Here is a 16,068-nt window from a genome sequence, read left to right as displayed (position 1 = left end):
GTGGGACCAAAATGGCCGATCAGTTTTACATATGAATATACAGGAAAAATCTTTAAAAATTTTCTTCTCAAGAACCACTGGACAAGGAAAGATGAAACTCACGTGGAATCATCCTCAGGAAGAGTAGATTTAAGTTTGTTCAAATCATGACCCCCGGGGGTAGGGTGGGGCCTAATGGCAGATAAAAGATTTACATAGGAATATATAGGGAAACCTTTTAAAATCTTCTTTTTAAGTACTTCAAAGCCATGCTTAGTGATATTTATAGGGAATCATCCTTAGGTAGTGTAGATTCTAGTTTGTTCAAATCATGACCCCTGGGGGGTTAAAATTCAAGGCCCCCTCCCCCTCCAGTAAACTTTCAGTTCTGATCTGATATGTGCTTTTCACTAGCCAATTGCTCAGGTGAGCGATGTGGCCCCTGGGCCTCTTGTTATCGATTGACATTGAATAATTCCATTCATATGTCGACTTGATTTTTCCCATTTTGAACTTGAAATTAAAGACGTCTTAGAGTCTGCCCCATCTGTTTCATAGTAAGATGTTTATAGACTATAAGACAACAAAGACCAACTAAAAACTAAATTGTATGACAAACAAGATGGATGGTTTTTCCATTGTTTGCTTTCCTTATTTATGTAGTAATATTCCACTATCACCTGCATGAAATATAGAGATAAGTAAAGGTATTCAAGCTCGGAGTGTATTTAAACAATGCAAACCTGGAGCTAAGCAAACACAGACCACCAAAAACATCAAAGGTGGCATGAAGGTGTGAATGTCCCCGCCCACCGGTCACACCCGCCGAGTATTTCTCGTCATGATCGGGGAAAATAGAAAAGTCCGCAGACAATTCACTGTGTATAAAAATAGCCTAAGAATTAGTATGAACAACGCCAGTCAGGATTTGACTTAATGATAGATTGTATTTGCTGACAAGGTCATTGTATCAACCCTAAAAACTTGCGAAATGACGACTTCAAACGAGACTGTTGACTTGCACAGGTGCTTATGTCTCCCAACTTATTTGCTACTGAAGAGCATGCCCTGAGTGCGATCAATTTTTATACCGGGGCAGGAATTTTGGCTTAAGAAAATTTTATATATTATGATAATAAACTGCTACTCTCACATAAGTTGATGTTGCAGGAGATTCAACAATCTCTTTTAAAGTCAGCATTCTTTATTGTTGTAATGACCTTATCAGCAAATCTAACCTATCACCGGGTTGTATTTTGGCTGACGTCTTTCATACCGGTTTGTACTAACCCTGACTATGGAATGTTCCGTCTATTTGATCAATACGGCGTGTGTTACCGGTCAACAGGAGATGCTTTATCCTCCTAGGCACCTGATCCCACCTCTGATATTTCCAGAGGGTCCGTGTTTATGCCGTGTTCACATATTTGTATTGTTTGTAGTTATTTTATTACACAGATTATCCTCTTTCATTTGGTGTAAAATCAGACTCAACATGTTCTACGTATGAAAATCAACTTGACATGTTGTGTTTCTGTTCACTATGCTGGATTAATCCGTTCAGTGTTCAGAATAGTGGGTTAATAGAGAGGTTTAGCAAGCTCACTTGTACGTGTACAAGTACGTATAAACTACAAGTTAGAATTACACGTACACGTTAACATTTTTTTCTTGTTTAGCAAAGTAAAACTTGTACTTGTACATATAAGTTTTTAAATGTAAAAGTGGTTTACATACGTTTTTCATACCAATTGTTAGTCCATTATTTATACACTGAATTGACCACGGATTTTTTCCGTTATTTCCTGATTATGACAACGAGCACACGGCGGGTGTGACCGGTCAGTTCTTTGGATGCTATTAAATATCCATGGCACCTGATCCCACTTCTGATGTTTCGTAGGTCCGTGTTTGCTTTGCTCTTATTTTGTATATTTGTTTAATGGACGTTGAGATTGAATACTGTTCGTTATTTCCATATCCTTCCTTACATTTAAAAAACATCCGAAAAAGCAATGATTTTAATACGTATATTACCGTTTTACATAAATATATGTATGTACTTACATGCATGAGAAAAAGATTGTACAGATTTCTTATATTTTTAATCAGTCAAAGCCTGTTTCAAAAAAATCTAGATGTTGTGATTTTAACTCCCTATATATTAATATTTTTCAATTACTGACGTTCAGTTCTTTTATCAGTATTTATTAAATATTCAGGATTTAGAAAACGCACTCTTTTTGAAAAATAAACACTGGTTAAAGAATTATAAGCTACAAGTTTTGACTTACGTGTACTTGGCAATCTACACGTAACCTGCGTAAGAAATGTAGAAATTCGTCATTAGCAAAAGTGATGACGTAATGAACAGATTTCTGGTGCTACACGTACACGTACGCGTACACGTTAACCTCTCTAATGCCACACAAGATTTAGAAATCTAACAATTACAGTCCTCTATTCTTGCCGTTAGATACATATACCTAGGCAGGGCCTATGTTGATTCATCCGTTTGTTAGATATCTGTAAGAAACTTTGGTGTGTGTATATGTCTGTTAGATATCAGAGAGGTTTAGCAAACCAATGTGTACGCGTACGTGTACGTGTAGCACCAGAAATCTGTGCATTACGTCATCACTTTTGCTAATGACGAATTTCTACACGTATCTTCTTACGAAAGGCTACGTGTGGTACACGTAAGTCAAAACTTGTAGCTTATAATTCTTTAACTGCTGTTTATTTTTCAAAAAGAGTGCGTTTTCTAAATCCTGAATATTTAATGCAAATACTGATAAAAGAACTGAACGTCAGTAATCGAAAAATATTAATATATAGGGAATTAAAATCACAACATCTAGATTTTCGAAACAGGCTTTGACTGATTAAAAATATAAGAAATCTGTACAATCTTTTTCTCATAAGTACATACATATATTTATGTAAAACGGTAATATACGTATTAAAATCATTGCTTTTTCGGATGTTTTTTAAATGTAAACCACTTTTACATTTAAAAACTTATATGTACAAGTACAAGTTTTACTTTGCTAAACAAGAAAAAAATGTTAACGTGTACGTGTAATTCTAACTTGTAGTTTACACGTACTTGTACACGTACATGTGAGCTTGCTAAACCTCTTTATTTGTAAGAAACTTTGGTGTTTGTATATATCTGTAAACACAAACTGCGTTGCTTTTCCATGTTTGATTGATTGATTGATTTTATATTGTTAAACGCCGAGTCGGCAATATTTCAGCCATATTTCGGCGACCCCTTCCGGGCCTCGGCTCCATTACTAATAGGAAATGGAGCGCTACTCGTAGATTAATCCTTACATAATCTTGTCTTCCTCTTTTGGACGTATAATTAAGCTTCTGATAATTGTAGACTTCTTGTTGTCCTTTGTTGATTATCTTTTCTTTTATGTTATTCTTGTTGTTCTCTGTTGTTCTTGTTGTTCTATGTTGTTCTTGTTGTCCTCTGTTGTTCTTGTCCTCTGTTGTTCTTGTTGTCCTCTGTTCTTGTTGTCCTCTGTTGTTCTTGTTGTCCTCTGTTGTTCTTGTTGTCCTCTGTTATTCTTGTTGTTCTCTGTTGTTCTTGTTGTCCTCTGTTGTTCTTCTTGTCCTCTGTTGTTCTTGTTGTTCTCTATTGTTCTTGTTGTAATATGTAGTTCTTGTTGTCCTCTGCTGCTCTTGTTGTCCTCTGTGGTTCTTTTCAGTTGTTGAAATGGTTGACTCTGTTGTTCTTGTTGTCCTCTGTTGTTCTTGTCCTCTGTTGCTCTTGTTGTCCTCTGTTGTTCTTGTTGTCCTCTGTTGTTCTTGTTGTCCTCTGTTGCTCTTGTTGTCCTCTGTTGCTCTTGTTGTCCTCTGTGGTTCTTTTCAGTTGTTGAAATGGTTGACTCTGTTGCTCTTGTCTTCTGTTGCTGTGTTGTCATTTGTTGTTATTATTATCTTCTGATGTTCTCTGTTGGTCTTCTTGTATTCAAGTTGTCCTCATTTGATTCTTTACTCTGTTATTCATCAAAATTTATTAATAAATCGTGTTGTCCAGTTGTTGTCCTCTCTTGATGTTGTCTCCTATTATTATAGCTGTCTTTTTTGTAAAATCCGAGAATATGTTGGTTTTTTTTCCACTAAAATGACAAAATTAGGTTTTGATAGCAAAAATACGTCAAAGAATTACATTAGAACATTTGTCTTTTATCGTAAAATGCATTGAAATTTCCAGTTGATATTTTGATAATTGCTGACCTTGCAAACTCTGATATAGATAGCATTATACATGTATTATTTTTTTTTATTACTGAAGCTTAGGATTATATAATGATTGGATCCCGGGACTCCCCGATTGTGGACAAAAGAACTTAGTTTACTTTTTATAAATATATACACTATACACTATACTATGCATGTAGTCAAATATATACAGCATATATATTATCTGACAACAAAGGAGACATTAAGAACTTGTTTTTCGTTGACTTGCCGTTTTTCCAGTGGTAAAACATCTAAAGACACTAATCTATATTTCTGGTTTTGTCTTCTTTACAACACCCACTGGTACGGTCAAATTATGCACATCAAAATAAATTGACTTGTTCATAACAATATCAGTATGTGACTTTAATTCAGAAGAGTACGTGCCTCTGGATTTTATTTTTTTAAACACAGATAAATGATAACTACAAATATATCTTGAGTTTAACTTTAATCTTTTCCAGATTAAAGTGCCTGTATTTCAATGTGACTAACAAGAGCCTAGAGTCAGTGTCTCTCATTTTTTAACCCTAACCTCGCCATTACTGTTATCTAACGTCCTATTTAACGTCCTTCCGGAGAATTTTTCACTAATATGGAAGCGCTACCACTTGCTTGTGGAGAGATACGTTTGTCCTATACTCGGCACTCAGGACCAATGAGCAGTGAGGGATCTTTTTCCTGCCAGCACCTACTGCGACACGGAACCTCGGTTTATACGGTATCATCCGAAGAACCTGTCTCCACGCCCCACAGTGGGATTCGAACCTGCGACGTAAGGATTAACTCCTTACTTCGCGACTCTAGATCAGACGCTCTAACCACTGCCACTGCGCCACGTGGGTGACGGAAGGAGGGGTGGGGTGGGGGGGCTTTTGGTAATTTGATTACTCAATCACTTCCAAATAGATAAATCAATTAATTAAAATGTTTTTAAAAAACCTTGATAAATATCTGAGGGAATAATAGCAGAATTAATAAATGACAAATACAGGAAAATTTTGTAATTGATAAAACATAATATTAAATGCACAAATTATGTTTTATTGGTCTAAGCTTTGTTTTCATTAAAGTCTTTATTAAGTTTTGTGGTATAAGTCATGATGAAAATAACATCCTGCTCTGCTGCTTTATTTTTCTAATCAGATAGACGGAGTGATTCTAGCATGTTTCATTATGTTTTGATTGCTGCATTTAATACAATATTATCCATTCATGTTTTGGGACTCCCTAGTAACTATAAGCTCTAGGATGACTTACAGCTGCATGGTTGATGCACCTTCTTTTCTTCTAGGGATACACAATTGTAGACTTGCTTCAGGTGCTGAATTTGACAATAACAGGTTAATCAGTTAGAGAAGGTCCACTCCCAACTCACTATAAGCTGTATATGGCAATTAAACATGCATGGATGATGCACACACTACCAGCTATGCTTTGGATCCTGAATCTGAGCGACAATGTCCACTTGGGCGACCATTTTAAAAGCTCAAGAGCAGGTTAATTCCTAAGTTATACTATTGTGTCTAGGGATGCAAATACTTCAGCATTTTACAAGTTCCGGGTAAGATACATGTACTTTTGATTTGGCGTCGGGTAGCCCCCTAGCGTCTATTGTAATTTATAAATTCTTGTCACTTGAACTTTCTAGTGGAAATGAATTGCTTAAAAAAAATGCAGGTTTGACATTTAGTGGTTGCATCAATGATTGGCCATCATTTGCAATGAAACTTGTGGTTGAAATATTGTTTAATTTTTCTTATTAGAGGTCAATGTTTTATTTTGTAAAATTAAAGCAGAAATCAAGACAGGTTTAAATTGAGGAATCATCAGTCTAATACATTAAAAAAAAATGATAAAAAGAAATATGAAATATTCTAGTCTTTGTTTTTCTGGAAAGCAATTTACGAAAATAATGTGAAGTCAAATCATTATGATTTAAAAATTCATAAAAAAAATAATTTCATTTAATGAACACTAAGCATATATACTGAAAAAGTGGATTATACAAATTCTTCCGACTTCTATGCCTCTTGCAAATATGGTGTACTTGAGAATTATTTGTCTACAATCTATTTCATGCATAAAAAGTATATTCTGACCAGATTGGAACTATATCTCATTGACATATGACCTTTATAGGCAAGAATGAAAGGATTTTAACGAGCAAAGGGGCATTGACTTTAGAAGGCTCTTACTTTTTGATATTAAACCTACATGCATACCTAGATTCCTAGGACACCAGTTAGTACACACCTGACAGTATTTCTACTTGCCTTGCATACAGTTTTGTGTATGTCTGTTTTTCTGATTTATCTGACAATGAACCTTGCTTGAAACTTCTGCAGTTAATATAAATTGTAGTTACTACAGAGAATGGAAAGAATTGTATTATCTTTGATTTAGTAATGGAGATGTTTGGGTCAAAGGTCACCTGAGTTGAGTGACCTGTGTAGATTTGTGATGTGTCTGTCCCCATTAACATAGGGACATGGTGCTCAATACTGCGTCAGTCTTGTTCTATTACAATCAAAGTGCAAGTTTAATGATTGACATAAAACTGACCAACATCTTTGATATAACTACAAAGTACAAATGACAACAAAGTCATCATCATTTTTTTATTATATTCAATGTCGACTTGCACCGAATGATCCTACTTCTAGTTGTTTAAATGTGATCTGTTTCAAGTTTTTTTTCCCTTTGAGTGTGCAGATCTTGTGTAGAGTCAAATTGAGACGTGATGGACATAAAAGGTTGTCTAATCCCCCGCACAATTTCTTTTCCTTGTGGCTTTTGAAATGACGTGTTGAAATTTGATCACCTGATTAAGCATTATCTAGGATAATTTTTCTACAAGTAAGGGAAATGTTTTTTAAAAACATCATAGATATTGAAAAAAAATATATAAAAAACCTAATGAATCAATGGATTCGGAATTTTAAAAAAAAACGCTGATTGGATCAGCTGCCTAGAATTATTCTCTATGAATATTGACTCAGTACTGTAGTGCAAAGATTTTATTAATGTCATTTTCACAAAGATATTTCTTCTCATTTTTCCATATAGCTATAAATAAAGGGGGATTATGTGTAGAACACATTTCATCTATACAGTTTACAAACCGTAAACTATAGTTAACGATTCGTTAAGTATAGTTTTCATCTGTAAAACTATATTTAAAGGTTGTTAACTATAGTTTACGAATGCTAATCTAAGTTTATCTGTCTCTAATCAAACGTTAACAATAGATATTGTTGATAAACATAGATTCACGTCTGTAAATCATAATCGTTAATTATAGTTAAGAGTTGTAAACCATAGTTTACAATCGTGAAACTGTATTTATCAGATAATCTATGTTCTGCGATCGCAAATGATTTTTTTTTGGTGTTAAGTATAGTTTACGGTTCTGAACTATAGATTATCGCGTTAACTATGGTTTACAAATGTAAAATATAGATTAACGTTGTTAACTATATTTAACAGTCCATAAACTATAGTTTACAACCGATAAACCTAGTTTATTGACTGTGAAACTATGGTTAGCTCATTTTTGTGAATTCGGCGTGCTAAACATAGTTTCACAATTGATAAACTAGGTTTATCGACTGTAAGCTATAGTTTACAAACCGTCAACTATGGTTTACAATTCGTTAAGTATAGTGTTTATCTGTAAAACTATATCTAACGGTTGTTAACTATAGTTTACGAATGCTAATCTAAGTTTATCTGTCTGTTATAAAACGTTAACAATAGATTTTGTTGATAAACATAGATTCACGTCTGTAAACTATAATTTACGATCGTTAACTATAGTTAAGAGTTGTAAACCATAGTTTACAATCGTGAAACTGTATTTATCAGATAATCTATGTTTTGCAATCGCAAACAATTGTTTTTGGTGTTAAGTATAGTTTACGATTGTGAAACATAGATTATCGCGTTAACTATAGTTTACAGATGTTAAATATAGATTAACGTTGTTAACTATAGTTTACAGTCCGTAAACTATAGTTTACAACCGATAAACCTAGTTTATAGACTGTGAAACTATGTTTTGCTCATTTTTGTAAATTGGCGTGCCATACATATGATATTTAGCGGAGGTTCATGTTTCAACATTTTAGCGTAGATTTGATTTAGCGCTTTCTGAATGTGCTAGATATAAATGTATGATAAAAAAGACATTTAGCGATGTACTTGATGTAGCGGACGATGCTTACCGCTAAAATCGCTAAATAGAATACATCGCTAAATGTAATACGGTAGTAGTATGATCTGTACAGGGAAGCTTTTCCATGATGTAATCTTGTATCATAATAAAATAATGTGTTAATTCATTCTTCTGAGGGAAATGTCAAGATATCTAGCTTCAAATCCTCTGTCAATAAGTTGTATATATATTATACGAGGGGTTATCAAAAAGTTCGTGGACTAGCGCCATAAAATTAGAACCGATTTAGGTACATCAATGAATTTTAAAATATTTATTAAGCATCATCTTTTCTATCTGAAGAATAAACAATAAATCATAAATTACATTTTTTAACAAATTAGTAAATTTTTTTGTAAGAAATGGTATGTCCAGGCGGCGCAACCTCGAACACGACGTTTTTGCGACTTAAGTGTAACTGAGAAAAACTCTTTTGATATGAACATTTGACATCCCAAGACCCCCTTAATTCAAGTATATATTGGGACACAATTGTTACATAAAATATGAAATTTTTACTTCATTCTGAAAGTTCTATGAAATTTTATCGTAAATTTTACATGGAGTGTCTAAACAAATAAGGCCTTGAAATGACGTCAAAAGGGGGGAAGGGTTTCCTTTTCCAAAATTCTATAAAGTTTTGCCCGTGAAAAAACTGGTATAGACCTAAGAAAAGTTCAAACTGGCTACAGAGAAATAATACGCATCCAGAGTACTTGTCTTTTAATGTCAAAATAGATTCAGAGAGAAAAGGGGTTCGCAGTTAATGTCGATCTTTAGTCAAAGTGTAAAAATCAATCACGTCAAAAAAATGACGTTGTTCTATTGATCTATTGTTGCAGATATTAATTTCCCAAAAGCAAAATATGCTGGTACAATCAAGTGAGGATCTCTTCCACTGTATACATTTATTTGAAATACCGGTATTATATTCATTGAAAGCCGTGTTCATGACACTGTAAAGTCATATAAACAAGGCGGGATTAAGTCCTTACACAGCGCCAGAGAATCTCACGCAGCACACTTAAGGTAACAAATGGAAATATCGGCGGTTTTTAGAGATAAAAATTACATATACTTTATTATGATGAGCGATTCTTTTTAGGACTTCACTAATATCAAAAATGTAATGTGGTTTAAATCTACATGTTGGGGACATTTAGTTTTTTTACTTAGACTTGTCACGTGATGTCGACGTCACATAATTTTAGCAATTATACTTGCAGTTTATTTAGAGGTCATCTATAAATTCCAATATTGCAAGGGCATAACCAAGTTAAAAATCTTAGTTTAATTTATAATCCTTTTCAACACTATATGTAGTTTGTGAAAAGTGCTGCGAACCTATATAGATTCCCTTTTTAATTGCTAAAATTTAATTTGTTGGACGGCAGGTTGAATATTTAGCTGGTCAACTACATGACATATAGCTATAATTGATTTATTTGCAAAGATTTAATGAGGTTCGCAGCACTTTTCAAATATCTTAGTGCTTCTTGAGTTTATGTGTAAAAACTTGACAAGATACATTGGGGGTGTGCCCTTGCAATAAATAGATTTATTAGGACCCTTCCATTACTTTTTCAATGAATCTGCATACAAACACATGACAGTATTACTTGTCTGGAGAAGGTACGGACAGTTTATAAATAAAATACTAAAATAGACATCGCATCCAAGTTAACGGCCTTTTATTTAATTGCAAATGATATTTTATTTGAGAACAAAAGACATTTCCATTGTACAGAATGTGACTTGAACAGCCTCTCACTGTGTACAAACTGCGTCATTTTTGCGAGATGACGTCACATTGACAAGTGCATAGCGATCGATGCATCGTTATATAGTTGTGTGGATTTAACAAACGACAAAACTGCATGTAATAGTATGTTTGTATGTAGTATACAGCTATCCAGCTGTTTGAAATAGCAAATAATTTCATTTTGTGGTATTTTGAAGACCTCTTATTATATGCGACGTCATAGTAAACATTTCCCGTACAAATTAGGCCCCGCCTCCTTACTTTAACCTTTACTGTGCTGCGCATCAAAATAAGTGTAATAGGTAAAAGAAGCGGTTATTGAAAAACAATTACGTTGTCGGACGTCAAGAAACTAAACGGCGACAGCGCCGGGTGATCATATAATGTCGTTTTTGTTTTATAATAATTTGGCAAATAATAAACGTATCAAGCTAAAATTTTCCACATTTCCTTATATTTTGTTGTTTTATGTCCCATATAAATTTTGAAAGCACAGACTATATAGTACTAATTTTATAGCCTCAGTCCACGAAGTTTTTGATAACCCCTCGTACATAATAGAAATAATCAAATAGAAAACACGAAGACAGCAAAGTAAAGCAATGGCGCTTTCATTTAAAAGTCGTCATAGAGACTTTAAATATTACGTTCCGCTAGTTATGAAGTCATAGTAGGCGTTACTATGTGATAGTTTTAAAAAACTTGATTGTAAAGCATCTGAAGATTTTTAAATGAAAGCGCTAATGTTTAACTTTGTTAATGTTGTTCTCTTCATTTTTTCTATTTAATTATTTTTACCATATATCTATACCAACCACTGTGAATTCATGGACTTCTGATATATTATACATAATATTTAAAGGTACATATTAATTTATTTATTAACTAATTAAAAAGGTGTGAAATCAATATCTCTCTATATATTATAATTATATCAGCCATAATGTAGTAATGGCTAAAGGAGCTCTTTACCAGCTTTGTGATTGTAGTTTGTTTGTGTTGAATGTTGGTCAGCTCCTAAGTGACCTAGTTTTAAGTCATCTTCAGAATTCTAGCTGTATGAACTGTCTGTGTAAACGGATTACCGCTGGTAGCTTCAGTAGTGATGAACTCCTGTCTGGCTATGATCTATATTTATTTTTTTTATCTGGACCTTTCATTTCTCACCTAAATAAAATCAAAGTGTGCTGAGAGAGTTTTTTTTTCGTTAGAGCTATAAGTAAATTTACCCGATCGATAAGATGAGCAGTAAGGATTACTACCCAATGGAAACCAAGGGAAGTCCAAAAAGCTACAGCCCTCACAAAAACGGAAGTCTTAGTACATGTAAGTGCACAATTATTGACGATATATCGCACAATGTCTTTCGTAACATGTATCAATGAGTTAGTAAATCTTAGTAAGTACACAGTTATTGACAATATATAACACAATGTCTATAGTACTGATGTATCAATGAATTAGTAAATCTTAGCAAGTACACAGTTACTAACTATATATAATACAATGTCTGTAAATACTCATGTAATATATATTATCAATAAGTAAATCTTAGTATGTACAAACTTTTTTAATGTAATGTGCGTCTGTCTCTTGTACACATGAACACGTAAATCAATTAGTAAGCACTTTTACATGCTTGTCAACTCTGTATACATATCAACTTGTAACAGGCAGACCCGCTGACTGCTAGCAGATGCTGACAGAACTGGATGAGGAAAATAAATAAAATTACTAATGAATTTTTTATAAAGTGTTATTTTGAAAAGAAACAGAATTAATTTACAAAAAATGTATTCTACAATGATGTACAATATAATAATCATATTTAAAAAAAATCCTTTATGTCTTGATATTAATCAATCATGTTAATTAACAAAGAAACATATATGTATATTGTATGTATGAGTTTATTGTATAATATGTGTCAGAACAGGCTTTAATCTTGAAAAGTCTAATTGAAATGAAAAATATCCAACAAAAACATTCATGAACTTTAGAATACTTTAATTAATTATTTTAGAGGCCTTTGCCTTAAAGAGAAATGCTGCCAACGATAAAATGCGACTTCATGGTTTCCTGCAAATTTAAAATTATGAAAAACTTGATGTAAAAAAAAAATTCTGAATGGAAAACACATTTTATATCAAGGTACCTGTAGTTTGTGACCTTTAATCTTTTCTCTTTCGTGGTGTCTGGCTATATGACAGGATTTTACTAACAAGAAATAATTTAGGAATGATTGTGCACTTCGATGTTTTGATTAAGGATCTGTATCTAAATGTTAATAAAAAGCCTTTGAATATACATGTATATGTAAATAGTTGTAAGCAAATGTAAAGGAAATAATTATTTCCCTGTAAAATCTGTTAATGTTGTGAAGACTTATAAATAATAATTCAATACCATGCAAGCAGTTACCGGGAATGGGGATGTTGGCTCATCATTATTTGAGATCATTTCTTAATTACATGTACAGACACTGATAATTGAAAAATTATGATCCTTGTCCAATCTTTTTCTCTGTTAAATCTAATAAAATATAAATATTCTAATTACGTAATTTTCACATTAAGGTCAGAGGAGACGTTCCTCAATATCTGTTTTGTATATCTTCGTAATGTATGAAAAATATTCAAAATCTTAATAACATTCTGATTTCTAAACCAGTTTCCGAACGTTTTACAAAACACTTAAACATTTGAAATTGGAAAATTAGTTTTCTTCCCAAAAGGATTATATAAGGAAAACTACCCCTGGTATCTTGCAGAAATGCCTGGTAAGTACCTCAATGTTTTCTGAGTAAACATGTTTAAGTAGCAATACTTCAATGACAAAAACTTTGAAAAATTTATCTATTACTAAGGAACGTCTCATCTGTCCTTAAGCTCTGCGTTAATATCTTACATTGAACCTTGACCGGGTCAGTGTACCTGTTTTCACTATCGGCCTCGGTGCTTGCGTTGTCAGAGGACAGAGGTACATGTCTATTATGATTCTAGACATGCTTGATGTGAGCCTAATGCGGATTATCCTTAAACAGCTCGAGGAATCTGCCATATATGGATATTGTTGTCATTGTGCACAGGGGTGCTTACAGCATGTACAGCGAACAATGGTCCAATCCAATGAATGAGCCGAAAAGCATGATGCTCTACTACATGTTTAAATTTTACTTCAAACACGTGGGTCATTGTATGATATTTATGTAATATATGTTATTTCGTAAACTGATGGGCTGTATTGCCAAAAGTTATATTATGAATAAACTAATATCATTTGGGACGCGATTTCAAATGACTGCGTGTAAGTCAACTAATAATTATTTTTAATGTTTTTTTTGTGAAAAGTACGAAAAATTGGTACTAATTAAGATTCCCCATGCTCACATTATCTAACAAAGTTAATTTTCTGTGTTACATACATGTAGGTCGTTGAAATACCGCTCACAAAGTCTTCACAAGTAAATAAGATTTGAATTTCAGTTTTTAACTTGATATTTGTAAATTCATGTTACTGGTGTTATTCGTCGTTGCTTTGTTATTTGTCTACTAGAAAATTAAAAGTTAATGCATTTATTAAAAAAAAAATAGTTGTACAGTATTTATTTTACACAGTACATTAATTCTCATGTACATTGATCATAGAACGTGTATTGAGTAGCATACACATCGAAGTTGTATACGTAGTAAACGATGACAATAGGTGAGTACACTTCAGAGTCGTTTGTTTTGGACTAGGGAATATTCACGTGAAATTCATTTCAGTGATAGTACATGGGTTTATACTACCTATATATTCCCACTTTTTGAAAATTTGGTTGGAAAAGATAATATTTTAAGTTGGAATAGGTGGAATTTTTGTGAAAACAAAATAATAAACTGTATAAACATAATTACTGTAAAAACAGTGATTAATTATCCGCTGTTGGAATAGAGGACATGTAAACTGGCTATTTAAATGTTACTTATATTTGAAATAGAAATAAGACATTTCAACTAATATCTAAAATAAAAAAAACAAATAGATTGATTAATTAATTAATTATTTATTTATTTAAAAATCACATTGAAGAAGACTGATTTACGTAGGACATTTCATAATATACAGAATAAATAACCACTAAAAAATATAAAATCTATAATAAATTCACATGATAAAATTCAGTTAACAAATTTCAATAAAGGCATTTTAAGCAATGTTTAACACTTTATAGCAAAAAATTATCACATGTATCTTGCATTCTCAAAGTCACTAAACAAAAGTTTATGAAGGTTCAGAAAATTATTTTTTTCTATTCCTTTCATTTTTATTTCTTTCATAATACTGTTTACACATTTAAATGCAGAAATTTGAGTGAACTAAAGTATATTTTTCTGTTAATCTATTCATTTTATTTTCTAAAACCCAGGTATTAAAATGCATTTTTCTTAACAAATCTAAATCTATTCAAATGAAATAATACGATTTTTAAAATAAATCTTTATATTTTCAGTCTAAAAATGTACAAAATACAGGTAAAATACAGGTAAATCTAAGAGTTCATTCTACCTAGTCCCACTTTTTGAAAATTAGGTAGAAAAGGTAAGATTTTACGTGGGAATAGGTGGAATTTTTGTGTAATCAAATAATTAACTATATAAACATAAAGATACTGTATAAATAATGATTAATGAACAGATGTTGGAATATAGGATAGGAATATCTGCTTTTTAAAATTATAAATCAGACTTTTTTCTTGATATTTGAAGGAAAAAATGGAAATTTTTAAATGAATTTCATCATGCTTTCCCCGTTGATTGTGTTTTTTGAAAATGCAGCTATTTAAATTAGTTTAAAAATATAAATCTAATCATTTAATGTTTTAAAATCAATATATTAAAGTGGGTATCCTTTTCTAAGACTTTAAAAAAATATGTTGTAAACTACATATACCTTCATCAAATTAAAATAAATCATTCTTATCATAAGACTATTTGTTTTTTGTTTTAAAATGTACAAAATATAGGAAAATCTACGATGGGATGTAATTAGTCTAATTACTTTAAAAACATAATTATCAAAAAATCTATTGTTATTTGCAAGTGGAAATTGGTGGAATTGAGATTTTTTAAAAAGAGGCAATAGTTGGAGGACGCCAGTGCATGTAGTACAGCGCGGGAAAAGCTGCCAGGCAACTGCTTGTATAATGCAGTGTAGAAAACATAAATGTTTACGTTGTAAATCATTTGTATGTAAATGTGAGCATAGAATTAGTAGATAATGATGTTCATGCGTAGAATGCTTGGAAATATGCATCTTGTCTTTCTAAGAGCGATTTGAAAAACTTTTTTTTTCGAAAGGTACATATAGTATTTTTGTAGTTACCCATAATGCAACTCATTTTAGCCGATTGTCAGTCACGTTGGTTCCTCATTTAGAATGTAAATTTATTCTGACGTCACAGAAAATAGTTTCCTCGACCTATTGAAGTTTAGTTCTGATGAATGTAATTGCAGATTGAACAGATAAACTGCCCTTTAAAATAAGAAATTAAGATATAGTTGTGGTTTTCAAGGAATATCATATTATATTGATAGCAAGTGTATACTGTAATTACTATACAATAAATATAGATTACATGATCAAATCAGATCGGAGAGAACTAATATAGGCCGTTGGTCTGCTGTTCAATCCATGTTCATTGTATACTTCTTTGTATATTATGAATAAAATACTTTTTAAACTATAATCAGATCAATGTACACAAAAATCAGTGTATAAAATATAAAAGTTGTATCTCACTTAATTCAAATATTCAGCATGAATGCATAAATCACATATGTACAATCAATCTTAACACAAATTTATA

General features: G+C 32.2%; 1 protein-coding gene across 1 annotated transcript in view; it reads left to right on the top strand.

Annotated features, from left to right (window-relative positions):
* LOC134267194 (equilibrative nucleoside transporter 1-like) overlaps positions 1-16,068 on the top strand; it is a 54,085-nt gene that overhangs the window by 28,788 nt on the left and 9,229 nt on the right. The gene's annotated exons all lie outside the window — the stretch shown is intronic.

The sequence above is a fragment of the Saccostrea cucullata genome, unplaced genomic scaffold (genome assembly GCF_032062105.1).
Source record: "Saccostrea cucullata isolate Sc308-1 unplaced genomic scaffold, CSIRO_AGI_Scuc_v1 ctg225, whole genome shotgun sequence".
NCBI lineage: Eukaryota > Metazoa > Mollusca > Bivalvia > Ostreida > Ostreidae > Saccostrea > Saccostrea cuccullata.
Note: the sequence above shows the minus strand (reverse complement) of the source record. Positions and strands in the feature narration are given on the sequence as shown.